This window comes from Pan troglodytes, chromosome 12 (assembly GCF_028858775.2).
Source record: "Pan troglodytes isolate AG18354 chromosome 12, NHGRI_mPanTro3-v2.0_pri, whole genome shotgun sequence".
Lineage (NCBI taxonomy): Eukaryota > Metazoa > Chordata > Mammalia > Primates > Hominidae > Pan > Pan troglodytes.
In genome coordinates this window covers 44,993,477-45,006,362 of record NC_072410.2, presented here as the reverse complement: position 1 = coordinate 45,006,362, position 12,886 = coordinate 44,993,477, and the positions used below count along the sequence as shown (strand labels likewise).

The 12,886-nt window shown below is 36.9% G+C and overlaps 1 long non-coding RNA gene across 1 annotated transcript in view; it reads right to left on the bottom strand.

The window, feature by feature from the left end:
- Positions 1-10,214, bottom strand: part of LOC129143149 (uncharacterized) — a 38,766-nt gene extending 28,552 nt beyond the window's left edge. Inside the window, exon 1 of the long non-coding RNA XR_008546288.2 lies at positions 10,126-10,214. This is a non-coding gene — a long non-coding RNA (uncharacterized LOC129143149). The remainder of the gene's footprint in view (positions 1-10,125) is intronic.
- Positions 10,215-12,886: the final 2,672 nt, after the last annotated feature.

Here is a 12,886-nt window from a genome sequence, read left to right as displayed (position 1 = left end):
GAGGAACAATAAACAGCAAGATACAGCAAAGGAAGAGTCATGCTTTTTCACCTCACATTTATAATTATTCTATTATAAAGTCTATGATTAGATAAAATTATTGACTTTACATTATAACAGGAAGAAGGCTCAACTCCCCTAAGAGCTTCATGTAAAAAAAAATGGAGAACCTCATTTCCCAACCACAAAAAAAGAAAGGAAAAGAAAAGAATCTGAGACAACCTTGAATCCTTTTGCAAATTGATGAAGTCATGGAGGAGTCTTTTGTAGGTCTAGCTTAAGAATAGGATCGGGAAATCGTGTGTAGTTACACAGCTAAAAAATGTAGAATTCATTTATTTTTCTCTTGACTTAGGGGATATTTGCAGAATTCAAGGCTACATTCAAAATCAGTCAGTATTTACTTGAATATCTTTCCATGTGTTACCTGGGTCCCAGAGGTAGTTAATGATGAACTCTGGAATGTATGAGGTTTTTGAAAAGTGTGTGTGTGTGTGTGTGTGTGTGTATATATATATATATACACACACATATATATGTATATTAATCACTGAGGCTGACATCATTACCCAGGAAGTGCTATTTTAAATCCATTCATTTATCATTTATTTTTTTTAAGGAAATGTAGATATTGGTGTGTGTGTGTTTATATATATATATGAGATATATATGTATCTCATATATATAATATGATATATAATTATATGTACATGTATAAAATATAATTATATATCATATATATAATTTCACCTCACATTTATGTCATATATAATTATATGATAATTTATTGGCATGGTTCCTTGGTTGGGGTTTTTAGTAGATATGAAGTTAGAAGTAAATAGGATGAATTTTGATGTGTAGTTACCCATTGGTAATCAAGACAATAATCAAATGATCAATATGAACTATTCTATAAATGAGTTGCAGATTTTAATGATTTGTCTACTCTCTTGACAAGGCATTTCAGGGCACAATTGATTAAAATGTTGCATAATTTCATACATGTCTGGTTTGCTCATAATTTTAGATTGCTCTACAACTCAAGAAACAAACTTTACTGTTGCAATTTGTGTGTTTTCCCCATTCACTGTACTTGATTAAGGTGCATGCTTCACTGATTGAACTGAATAACTTTACAGAATAAAATGTTTACGGTTTTTATCAATGGGAAATGTATTGCCACGTCTCAATTTTCCTAGTATAAGAGTCAAAGTATGCAAAAACACCTCTTTGGAATGCAACCTCTGTTATTAATATGATTACCATTTTTATTTGCTGTTATTTTCATTATGTTGTTTAAAGCGTTCCCCAGCTTCTAAACATTCTCAAAATGTTAGTCCTTAAATGCAAAAGCAGGAACGGCATTCAGAACAACATTCTGCCCGTGTTAGAGCTCCCATTTAAGCTTCAGGTAGGAGTGAATATATGGGCGTTAAAGTGAAAATACTTGCCTTTTTTGACAGTGTCTTCTCTTCACTATACATGAAACAGGTTGTTTGGCATACATTTTCTTAATTGGAATAATGTTTTAAAAAGTTTTTTAAAGAAACAAAAAAAGTAAAATGTAATCATTTTCTTTAAATAAACACCAGCATTCTTATGTTATACTCTTGTTTCTTTAAGATTTTTGGAACATCACAACAAAGTTTCAGATTGGTAGAAAGAAATCATAGATATACTTGGCAAGACTAATTTAAGTTCCTAATTTATACATTAAAGCATGTAGAAACTTAGCTGAAGCTCTTTGGCAAGATGGAGAAAGAAAAAATACAAACTTGTCTTAGCACAGATTTCTTAGGAATGAAAAAGCCCCTTAACTGGCAAGTAGCTACTAGTGACATTAGCTGAACTATGTAACCTTCTGTCTAATCGAAAGAACCTAATTTCATGCTGTGAAGTGGCCCTTTTCATCACTGATGGTGACATCATTATCCAAGAAAAGCTTTTTAAAATCCATTCGTTTATTCTTTCCTTTTGAGGAAATGTAGAGAGCAGAACTTCCCTGGTTCTCAGCCCAAGCTCAATATCACCTAAAAGCCTGTTTTCATCATGAAGACACATTGAGAAATGGTCAGGAGTCCCTGATAATTCTATGTGGTTCTGCACAATCAACAACTCAGGATACTTTCCTCAATTGTTGTTTAAAAAATGTAGTGCATTTCTTCTCATTCTGCTATTAGTCCACTTCTTCCAGATTACTTGCTGGATGTACTTCCATTTCCATGTATGAGAAAAGAAAGTAAATGAAGCTCTAGTAGTAAGTGAAGTTGTGAGCCCTTGCAGCAGAGGACTCGGCACTAAGTCTGAGCTAGACTCTCTCAATGAAATCCAGACTGCATCATTTATCATCTACAAAACAAGGATGAGATTCAAAGTTTAGTGCCTCTATTTCCTCATTTATACAATGGCATTAATTTATACTATAAATAGTATAAACTTCTTAGGGCTGATATTAATGTGTCCGGAATTGGTGGGTTCTTGGTCTCACTGACTTCAAGAATGAAGCTGCGGACCCTCGCGGTGAGTGTTACAGTTTTTAAAGGTGGCGTAGAGTTTGTTCCTTCTGATGTTCAGATGTGTTTGGAGTTGCTTCCTTCTCTTGGGTTCGTGGTCTCGCTGGCTCAGGAGTGAAGCTGCAGACCTTCGCAGTGAGTGTAACAGCTCTTAACGCAGCACGTCTGGAGTTGTTCATTCCTCCCGGTGGGTTTGTGGTCTCACTGGCTTCAGGAGTGAAGCTGCAGACCTTTGCCGTGAGTGTTACAGCTCATAAAGGCAGTGTGGACCCAAAGAGTGAGCAGTAGCAAGATTTATTGCAAAGAGCAAAAGAACAAAGCTTCCACTGTGTGGAAGGGGGCCCCAGCGGGTTGCCACGGCTGGCACCGGCAGCCTGTTTTTATTCTCTTATCTGGCCCCCACCCACAACCTGCTTTTTGGTCCATTTTACAGAGAGCTGATTGGTCCGTTTTGACAGGGTGCTGATTGGTGAGTTTACAATCCCTGAGCTAGACACAAAAGTTCTCCATGTCCCCACTAGATTAGCTAGATACAGAGTGTCAATTGGTGTATTCACAAACCCTAAGCTAGACACAGAGTGCTGATTGGTGCATTTACGAACCTTGAGCTAGATACAGAATGCCGATTGGTGCATTCACAAACGATGAGCTAGACACAGGGTGCTGATTGGTGTGTCCGCAAACCTTGAGCTAGATACAGAGTGCTGATTGGTGTACTTACAATCCGTTAGCTAGACATAAAGATTCTCCAAGTCCCCACCAGACTCAGGAGCCCAGCTGGTTTCACCCACTGGATCCGGCACTGGGGGCCACAGGTGGAGCTGCCTGCCAGTCCCACGCCATGCGCCAGCACTCCTCAGCCCTTGGGCGGTCGATGGGACTGGGCGCTGTGGCCCTGGAGCAGGGAGCGGCGCTGGTCAGGGAGACTTGGGCCGCACAGGAACCCACGGAGTGGGGGAGGCTCAGGCATGGAGGGCTGCAGGTCCCAAGCCCTGCCCGTGGGGAGGCAGCTAAGGCGAGGGGAGAAATCCAGCACAGCAGCTGCTGGCCCAGGTGCTAAGCCCCTCACTGCCCAGGGCTTGCGGGCCCGCCGGCCGCTCAGAGTGCGGGGCGCTCAGAGTGCGGGGCTGCCAATCCCATGCCCACCGGGAACTCGCGCTGGCCCCAAGCGCCAAGCACGCGGCCCTGGTTCCCACTGGCGCCTCTCCCTCCACACCTCCCCGCAAGCTGAGGGAGCCGGCTTCGGCCTTGGCCAGCCCAGAAAGGGGCTCCCACAGTGCAGAGGTGGGCTGAAGGGCTCCTCAAGAGTGGCCAGAGTGGGTGCCAAGGCAGAGGAGGCGCCCAGAGCGAGGGAGGGCTGCAAGGGCTGCCAGCACGCTGTCACCTCTCATTAACAATAAATGTATTAATATATGCAAAGTACTTACAGCAGTGCCTGTTACTGTATGGTAAGTATTGTATAAGTACTGCTTATGATTAGGATGATGGCGATGATTTCACATCATCATTTATTATTTAAAAACCAAATTAAAATTAAGTCTTGGGAAAGTTATACATAATCCATATACAACCATCCTTCTTTATAAATGGAAAACTGGTCTCAGAACACTTGCATATCCCAAAATTCATATATACTCAATGTCCGCAGGCCCCCTTAGAGAACCTGTATCTAAATGGTTGGTTCTCCATGTAGGCAGATTTTGCATCCCGCTAATACTGTATTTTCTATCAGTGTTTGGTGGCAGATGTGAAACCTGTGGAAACAGGATGCATTGGTCTGTTTTCACACTGCTATAAAGAACTTCCCTGAGACTGGGTAATTTATAAACAAAGGAGGTTTAATTGACTCACAGTTCCCTATTGCTGGTGAGGCCTCAGAAAACTTACAATCATGGAGGAAGCAGAAGCAGGCACCTTCCTCACCTTCTTCACAAGGTGGCAGGCAAGAGAGTGAGAAGGAGAAACTTCCAAACACTTATAAAAACATCAGATATCATGAGAACTCACTATCATAAGAACAGCCTGAGGGAACAACCCCAGTGATCCAATCACCGCCCTTCCTCAACACCTGGTGATTACAGGCCGCTCCCTTGACATGTAAGGATTACAATTCTAGATGAGATTTGGTTGGGGAAACAGAGCCAAAACATATCACAGGGCAAACACTTTATTTTTAAAAATCCACATATAAGTGGACCTTATAGTTCAAACCCATGTTGCCCAAGGGTCAACTGTATATATATAGATTAAATTCACACACACACACACACACACACATTCTCAGTGTGTGACTGAGAATATGACAGTTTTTATAAATAATAAAGCATACAACAAAATTCTATATTTATCTTAAAGCTCATGTAAACTAAAAATGCAAAACTTGCGTTTTTGATTCACATTCACACATACTTTATGTAAGGTAAGTCCTCTTTGGAGAAAAGGAGAAAAAAATATGAGGTGGAGTGGAAACTTAGCAATATTTTTTTTAACAGAAAAGTTTATCAGAAGTAAATTGTAGCATTTCTTTTATTCCAGTATAGGGTACTTAGATACAGGTTATAATTGCCTATTTTCTTCTGTATGTTCAAAGTAATAAATATAAATTAAAAAATAAATGAAGCTTAAAATCCAAAGAAACAGTGCCATCTTTTGACCTTGCAAGATACCCAATATGTTCTAGCTCTTACTACTTTTGAATAGACAATGTTCTCACTCAAATGGAAAGTTTCCTCCTTTCTGTCTTTCAGTCTTTCTCCACCAATCAATGTGCTCTTTAACTCAATGTGGTATGATCACTATTACAACATTACATAAAATGTCTGCAGGAAGTCACTAGTATGCTACCCACTGTTAAATTTAATGGACATGATTGGCCTCTTAACAGCATTTAATCGAAGTTAATACTTTTCTGACATTAAACTTTTGGCCACCCTTATCATTGCCTACATGAAACTAAGTTAATATTTCACAGATTCTTACCTGTGCTTTACCGTTCTGCACTCTCTCTGTACACACCAATCTCATTTACTCCCAACTCTTTACAAAAATAACCAAATGCAGATATTTCTCAAATTTCACATCAAGCCCAGACCTCTCTTTTCAAGCGTCTATATTCAGATGCTTTACTTACATATTCCTATATGTGTTATACATTTTTCTCATACTTAGAAAGTCTAAAATTATTTTTTTTTTCTCTCATCACAAACATTTCACTCCCTTGGTATTCTCACGGGGTAAATTCTACTTGTTATACCTGATTAAAATGCTAGAGATCTTGACACATCATTTTCCTTCATCCTCCTACATGAAAATACACATCCAGGATATATTCTGCATTGAGCCATCTCCCCCCTCTTTTATTAGCACCATCTACTGCACAGATTAGTACGGTCTTTCCTTTAAATTTTGAGCAGCCCACCAACTGGGCTTGTGTTTCCTGCCTTGGGTCTCTCCGGATTCATTTGCTACATAGCAGCCAGGATGATCTTTCATGAAATGTAGCTGATTATGTTATACAGCTTTAAACTCTGCAATCACATCTTGTTGCATTTGCTATCATAGCTAAATTCATGGTCCAAAAGATTTGCCTGGAGGAGATCCATTCTTTCTCTTATGAACGCTGTCAGAATCAAAGTAGAGTCACCACTTTTTAAAAAACCCTGACAAATGTTGCCAAGGAAGGCTATGAAGAGAATGGTTTACATGCAGAAATGCCTGACAACAAGAATTATCAAAAAACACTTTACAAAAACTGAAACCTTGTACAAAGGCCATCTCAACCTGCACAAAAAGAAATACTTCAGCAAGAACATCTGCCCAACAACTACCTATCAAACCTTGAACTGGTGCCACCTATGCTCTTGATCCTTGAAGCCAAGAATAATTATCTCAAAAAACTTTATAATCCTCATTTTTCCTTTAAAAACCTTTGTCTTTCTTTACCTTCCTGAATATGCACATGGTTTACTATGGCACATGTATTCCCATTGCAATGTCCATTCCTGAATAAATATCATTTTATTTTAGGGAGTCTCTCTCAGTTTGTTGTTTAGGTAGACCCTCTTATTACTCATTTCAAACTAATTTTCCTTTTCCTCACTATGCTTTAACTGCCGATCCTCATTCAGTTCCTTGAACACACCATGTTCCTTCAATCCTGTCACAGAGGTTTGCTCTTTTGGTTCCTCTCGGTGGAATGCTTGCCCCCATCTCTGGACCCAGTTAAATCTTAATCACATATCAAATTGCAACTCTACTGACATAGTCCATGGTTGGATTAGCTGACCCCTATTATAAACTGTCATAGTACCCTGTTCTTTCCTTTACAACATATATAACTGTTTATAACCATGTTTTACTTCCAGAATATTACAGCTTTTATTACTATTTTAGTGTCACAGGATGACACCGGTGTTATTAATGTTATAAAAACAGAACCATAAGCAGAATTTACAGTTCTTTCTGAATAAGACGGGGATACCATGAAACTCTGTTTGACCCTGTAGAGACCCTCTGGCTATGTTTTAGGTAAGAGTTGTCAAATATAAATTGTTTAAATATATTTTTATCTGTATGTTCAGATTGCTTAAATTCTTAAATATTGTTCATCTAATTATTTGTAGCATTTATTAATATTCAGAGACATATTCTGGCCTCAAATATTGGTTCTGCCATTACCCGTCTCTGTGACCTTGTCCAAAAATTATTTAACCTTTGGGATCTTTCCTTTACAGAGCATAAGAATAAAACATAGCTAACTAGGTTGAAAAATTAAGTAAGGTTTTATATATATATAGTATATAGAATGCCAATTGGTCCTTAGTAAACACTTAACAGCTGTCTGTTCCTACACAATATTTATAACTCTAAAGTGCATGGTTTGTGTATCTTTTGTTCACTTTTGTTCGCTATTTACCTCCAGGTGATTACCAAAAAACTTGCCACATGATAAAACATTTTTAAAACATGAATAGATAAATGAAGATAAATATGAATATTTGCTAATTTATTTTACACAAATAATTGCCAAGCCTGCAGTTAAATTTAGAGTAAAATTCTATATAAGATGGAGACATGTTAGAACTACCCAAGATCAATAGTTATAAGAGTAAGTATATTATATTACAAGAGTAAATATCTAGGGGAGATTTCATTTTCTGATATTTAGAAATGATCCACAACACTTAAAGAGGAACAAAATCTTTTGAAATACAAGCATTCAGAATTCTGTGCGTTTAGGATTTAAAGTTATATTCCTAAAATATAAATAGGTATTACATGAAAAGTAAGTTCTGTAATAGAATCATTTTGGAGAATTCTATTTAAAGAAAATCAATATATATACATTCTAATTACAGTAGAATTTCTTAAACTTTTAGCATTTTAGGCATATTTTCTCTAAATAACATTGAACATTTTATTATACATTATCTTGTGGAAAGTATGTTCTGAAGAACATTTATGAAGGAACATTGATGAAAATGATCTTTGAAGAGAAAGGAGAAGGAGATAGTGGTTTGACACAGAGATTCACTTGGCTATATTAACTTAGAAAAATAAGTCTCCTTTTCTTAATCTAATCTATAAATTAGAAGCAATAATCTCTTTTTATTAGGCTGCTATGAGAAGCAAGTTGAATCAAAATTACAGAAAGACTTAGAAAATTAAGAGGACTACAAATATAGAAATTATAATAGTAATCCCACATAAGATTGTAAGAGGCTTAAAGCCACATTAGTTGTTAATTAGATACAGTTAATTTTAAACTACCTTTTTCTACTTATCATGTCAAATTTCAAAAACAAAAATGTGTGAAAGGTACTCAGGATGCCTGTAAGTAATAATTATTTTCAATTTCAAGTTATTAAAATGTCATAGCTGGCTGGGTGGGGTGGCTCACACCTTTAATCCCAGCACTTTGGGAGGCCAAACGGGGCAGATCACTTGAAGCCAGGAGTCCAAGATCAGCTGGCTAAGATGGTGAAACCCTCTCTCTACTAAAACTACAAAAATTAGCCGAGCATGATGGTGCACGCCTGTAATCCCAGGTACTCAGGTGGCTGAAGCAGGAGAATTGCTTGAACTCAGGAGGCGGAGGCTGCAGTGAGCCAAGATTGTGCCACTGCACTCCAGCCTGGGCAACAGAGTGATATTCTGTCTCTAAATAAATAAATATTTAAAAAAAGCCATAGCTACTCAATGTGTGCCAGAGATCATTTCTGTATATGATATTTCCCCAAACTGGTTTGAGGTTGGATTTCTAAAAGTGTGTTCTCATGGATGGTTGCATATACGAATGCCTTGACAATGCCAGCTCGCATTGAAGGTTGGTATAAACAATCATGCACAGACACTCTGAAGGGCACTTATTCTTCTATAGCAAGAAAATCCAGGGCCATGGAAGGTTAATATATTACTCTAAAGATGGTTGTTCAAATACTGAGTATTATATAAAAATTGGATTTTTGAATAGTTTTAGGAAATGTAGTCTAGGCATAGTGGCTCCCGCCTGTAATCCCAGCACTTTGGGAGGCCGAGACGGGATAATCTCCTGGGGCCAGGAGTTCTAGAACAGCCTGGGCAACACAACAAGACCCTGTTTCTACAAACAATTTTTAAAAAGTAGCCAGGCATGGTGGTGCTTGCCTGTAGTCCTAGCTACTTGGGAGGCTGAGGTAGGAGGATTACTTGAGCCTGGGAAGTCAAGGCTGCAGGGAGCCATTATGATGCCATTGCACTCCAGCCTGGGTGACAGAGTAAGGCCCTGTCTCAAAAAAAAAAAAAAAAAAAAAAAAATATATATATATATATATATATATATATATACAAAATATATATGTATATAAAAATAATAAAATAATAAAAATATATATTATATATTAGTATATATGGTACATAACATTTATTAATATAATTCCTTACCATACAAAATATCCTCATGCATTAATAAGAAAAAGATAATAAGCACCAGAAGAGAAAGAACTAATAAAGAACTAGTAAAGTTAAGGGAAGGAAAGACCAATCACATAACATTATAATTCCAGGTAGGAATATTACATGATACAACCATTCTTGAGAACAATTTACCAATGTACATTTTAAAAAATCATGTTTAATCCAGAAATCTCCCTTTTCATAATGTTTCTTAGTGGTTTAATTGGATTATTTTTGGCAAATTGAGAGCACACCCTCTTCCACTTCAGTCTTCTTGCATACTCTCCCACGGGAGATCTCAATTGGAGAGAGTCATTTGCCTATTTTGACACCACTATTTTACCTGCTGCTACATCTCGCTAATTTTATATAAGTAATGTATTAGTTAAAATACATTTGTTATTGTAACACACAGGCCAAAACTGTGTAATGGCTCAAATGGGATGGAAATTTATTTTTTGATCGTACAGAGTAAAAATAAATGTCTCTGACTGATGTTTCTCAAAGCAATGGTGATATGATATTTGTATCCAGGCTTCCTTCATTTGGAGTTCTGCCATCTACTACAAAGGGCTTCCATGAGTTCAGTGATCATTAGTATCAAGCAAAAGAAATTAAAAGGAGTTTAGAGGAAAACATATGGAAGATTTTATGGACAGACTAGAAATAAAGCACATACCTTCTGATCACTTTTTGTTGTCTAAATCTTGGTCATATAACCTTCTCCCCCATAACTCTGTGGTAGGCTGGTAAATGTTGTTTAGCTCCCTGTGAGAAAGAAGAAATAGTCTTGATGAATACCTTGCCTGTTTCAGCCAGAAGGTACAAGATAAATTATGCTTCCAGGACAATATTTTTAACAGCATGTATTAGTGTTTTTATTTGAGAGTTACAAATTTACGTTTTTGCTGTGTAGCACCCACTACAGATTATAATTTATTTGAAAACCTAAAAATTCAAATTATTCATGCGTTAAGGTTTCCATTTCTTTGCTGTGCTTTATTCTGCTTCTGCTCTGTTACAGACATCCACTTCTTTAAAAGCAACTTTAGGCCAGGTGCAGTGGGTCACACCTATAATCCCAGCACTTTCAGGGACTGAGGGAGGAGGATCGCTGGAGACCAGGAGTTTGAGACCAGCCTAAGCAATATAACAAGACCCCATCTCTATCAAAACAAAAAATGTTTAAAAATTAGCCAGGTTTGGTGGCCTGTGCCTGTAGTCCCAGCTCCTTGGGAGGCTGAAGCTGGAGAATCACTTCAGCCCAGCAGTTTGGGGCTGCAGTAAGCTATGACTGTGCCACAGCAGTCTGGCCCGGGCAAGAGAGCAAGACCCTATCTTTAAAAAAGCAACTTTATTTTACCTGTTTCCTTTTAATTTCTTTCACTTTCACCAAAAGTATTTTAACTTATTACTTTCTTATCTTTCAACTTTTTTCTGTTGTCCAGTCCTGTTATGTAAATGGTATAAAAAAGGTTTCATATTTTCCCGATAATATGTCTTATTCAAATAATTAACTCAATCATATAGGTATTTAAATATGTATGATTTTATGAATGATCAACAAAGGCAAGTTATAAATGAAGCCAACAATTGAAGGGAACAATTGGTAAACTAATGTTTGTCTTATCTCCAAATTCCTAAATATTATTTTTAAAAGTACTTTGTTAAAGTAGTATAAGACCATAATTAAAAAAGATAAAATAAAGCCTAAAAATACTTACAATGAAAAACAACTTGCCAATGCCTCTATATCTACTTCAACCCCAATTCTCAAAATTAACCCCTTTAAATTGTTTGTTTCTTCTTGCAGTTATTTCTTTTTATTTTTTCTAAATAGGGTTTCTACTTTTATTTTATTCTAAATGCTCTAATAGATCGGCCATATGTGTGTCAAAAATGTTGCCAAAGGTACACCCACCAAACATATAGCTATTTAATGTTCTTCACACTTCTCCCATTCATACATAGAGATCTTCTTACAGAACTCATTCCTCAAGGATCACAGTAAACTTGTCGGTGCCTTCAGCTGGTGACCTTTTGTGTACCTGGGAATTTCTTTTGCCTTTCTCTTGTTTATAAGGTATAAACCTACCCATTTGCTCTGCAAAAGCTGGACCCAGGAAGAGGTAAATGTGCCACAGTTGATGCATAGGTTTTTAATCAATCCTTCAGTTTTCAACAGGTAACTTACTTCAGACTTCTGGAGTGGCCTGTGATTCTGCATCTGAAGTATCTCACATTCAAATTACTCACAGACTATACCGTGTTCTCTACCATGTAGAAAATGGGTATTGCTGGATGACTCCCAATGATATATAGTATCTGGAGATTCTAACTGCACTGTACTCAGATTTTTGACAAGTCTTTCTTTCCAATCCCAGCCTTTTGCCATACTCAATTTCTTCCCGTAAAACTATAGAAGGCTCTCTGACACAATTGGCTTTTAGCTCATTGGCATTCCACACTGCAGTCACTCAGATAATAACTTAGCTTCCTAAATCAGTTTACCGCTCTTCTACTTCCCTTTTAGTCTTCAAATTTTGTTGAAATATCAGATCCACTGTGGCCTTTCCTCCAGTTCTCTTTGTCCTTGGGAATATAAACTCTTTTGTTATTAAATTGAGAAGATGTAAATATATGAGGTCAACCTCCAATAATTAATTTCTAATTAAGTTTTTAGGGCTATAACAGAGTATCATATATGCCTGAGCTGTTGATCTTCAGCCTTATTTATTCCTGAAATCTCTGTTTTAATGCTCTAGAGAGCTAGGCTAATCAGGCTACAAATAGAAAATGATTTCTACTCTTAAGCCTAGACTGAAGCTAGACTTACGCAGTAGTCCATGCTTTCTCCCCCTGGAAAACATGTTCTCTTTCACTTAGTCTTGTTATGGGAGGACTGTATTCCAATAAAGTAAGCAAATGCAGCTCATTTTTATCAGTTCAGGAACCACAAAGAAGGGAGGAGAAAGATTCTAAAGAGGAGGATGAAGAAAACAGGTGATCAGAAGGAAAAATTTTCATACTTAGCTCAGTTTTAACCCTAAAATATGACACTACACTTTCCCCAATATTTGTCTATCTTTATATTAAATGTATAATGTTAAACACCCTGCTTGTATATAGAATTGTAAATTTCACTTAAGCCTCATAGTATAAGGATATTTCTATTAAATCAAAAATAGCAATGATATTATTTAGCTCTTATAATAAATTAATTACAAAAATGTATACTAACATCAAAAATGCTTAAGATTTTTTATTGGTGACAGACAGTAAACTGCTGAAGAGTATTTATAGAATGACCTCATTCCTAAAAAGTAAATGATATATTCAATAGAAGACAGCGTACCAATAGAAAACTAACTATAAATTAATATGTTTAACTGTTTATAAATTATTCCTTTGAAGAATGGGAATACAGTAGATTTTCTGAG